The sequence below is a fragment of the Brugia malayi genome (genome assembly GCF_000002995.4).
Source record: "Brugia malayi strain FR3 genome assembly, contig: Bm_v4_Chr1_scaffold_001, whole genome shotgun sequence".
NCBI lineage: Eukaryota > Metazoa > Nematoda > Chromadorea > Rhabditida > Onchocercidae > Brugia > Brugia malayi.
The window spans coordinates 1,731,409-1,733,520 of record NW_025062475.1 but is presented as its reverse complement, the minus strand read 5'-3'; the positions used below and the strand labels follow the sequence as shown (position 1 = coordinate 1,733,520).

General features: G+C 29.6%; 1 gene across 1 annotated transcript; it reads right to left on the bottom strand.

Annotated features, from left to right (window-relative positions):
• Positions 1-304: 304 nt before the first annotated feature.
• Bm15581 lies at positions 305-556 on the bottom strand. The gene has a single exon (XR_006227966.1). The product of XR_006227966.1 is annotated as a pre-microRNA Bm15581 (primary transcript).
• Between the last annotated feature and the right edge of the window lie 1,556 nt (positions 557-2,112).

Here is a 2,112-nt window from a genome sequence, read left to right as displayed (position 1 = left end):
AATTTTTTATCAAATAAGCGGCTTTTTCTTCAGATAAATAGCTAGTAGCAATGTGGAAAAGAAAATTGCAAAGAGTAAAATGATGTACTTTGATTAGGAAACGAAAATATAAGAGAGAGAGAGAGAGGGAGAGGGAGAGAGAGAGGGAGAGGGAGAGAAAGAGGACACTCCAATTTCAGCTGGTATATTTCTCCTGAGATAAGCAACCGCGGTAGAAGAATAAGAAATGATTGCTCTACGATTCATCAAATATTCATTCTATCGATGGGAACACTGATGTGTTACTAAATGATAACGAGGAAAAAAACAGAAAAATAAAGAGAGAGAGAGAGAGAGAGAGAGAGAGGGAGAGAGAGAGAAAGTTAAATTTCAATGAATTGACAGCACGGTAACCAACTACCACTATCCCAGAGGAAATGCTCACCAGCAAGAATCGTTGCAGATCCGCGCATTGGTACCATCCGGTACCAGTCAGTTGCACTGCAGGCTATATGTATCACACTTCAATTGTCAACCTCTCTCTCTCTCTCTCTCCCTCTCTCTCTCTCCTCCTATATATTCTGTCTCGATCTTTTTTAAAGAATATTTCCCTTCTAATCTCTTTTCTCTCAAATAATATCATATATCTGAAAATTAACCAACAATTCTCTTAGCATCTACTTTTTTTCTTTTTTTTTTCCCTTCTCCTTTCGCTCTTTTAGTTTTCATCTCTTCCTGATTAATTTGCTATGATTATTCATTCTCTATCGTTCTATCACTCATTCTTTTGCAATATGTCTACTCTCGATGATAAATTAAAATTGTCTCGAAATACTCTTAGCATGCTACTAGTTTCCAAAAATAGCACATATTATTGCAAAATTGCAGTAGTCTAAATCTCTAGCAGTTATAGATAGTATTAGACAAGTCATTCTCTCTCTCCCTCTCTCTCTCTCTCTCTCTCTCAAGGAAATCATTTCATACTACTACTATATCAACAAAATTTTTTTTCTCTTTAATTCAAAATAGTCAGTCCTTGATCGATCAAAGATTACTTTTAAAAGAATAAAACGAACACAATCAATTCTCATCCTATGCGTTCTTTTTTTTTTCTTTTGCTTTTGCTTTTATCATTTAATGTTAAAATGGAAAAATTTCAACAAAACAAAATATTTTCATTCATTTTTTTTTTCTTTTTCTTTTGAGGAGATAGATAGGAGAGAGGGAGAGAGAAGAGAGGGAGAGAGAGAGAAAAAAACAAAGAGAAAAAACGATAAAAGGAAATAATTTTAGGACACGTTGACTTATACAATCACTAATGTATTGTGCCTAATATTTGGGTTAATGATTTATCTCATTAGTCTACTGTACTCTTCTAAATACGATGGTTATATACATTGTTCCGGATATAAATGAATTAATTCCTAATGCAACAATTACTGATGACAATTTCTGGGATATTATCATCTATCATTAATGAATGTATGATACAAATGTTACCAATTCATACAATAAAATTTTGGAAATTATTGATGTTAACTGATGTTTAGAAATTTTATACAATTGAAATTTTCGATGAATTAACTAGAAAAAAGTTTCCGAAAAAAAAAAAAATTTCGTGAATTTACAAAAAAAAAATTGAAAATTTTTTTTTTTTGTGAAATTGTAAATAACTAAGAGTTATTTTTTTTTTTTTTTTTTACATTGTAATAATTGCTTTCTTTCCAATTATTGGAATATTTTAAAACAAAGAAAACATACAATATGGCGCATATTAAAATATTAAAAACAACACACTTCATCAAATCAAAAAAAAAAAAACAATTATAATTTATAATAATTAAAAAAATAAGCTTCAGCAGTATGCTTCTGTGATTGAAATTTATTGTTTCAGCTCCGAAAACAACTTAAATCGTTCTTCATGTGCAGCCCAGTTTAAGCTTTCACTTCATACAAATCTATTTAATGTTTAAAACTAAGCTATAGATTGCTTTTAAATCTACAAAAAATGTTAAAATGAATGATGGAGTAATTGCATTAATAGACATAAAATTAGTATCTGATAAAATTAGATCTATTAATAGAGCTATTATTAATTAATTTCATTTTGCTACATTTAGAATTTACATTTGG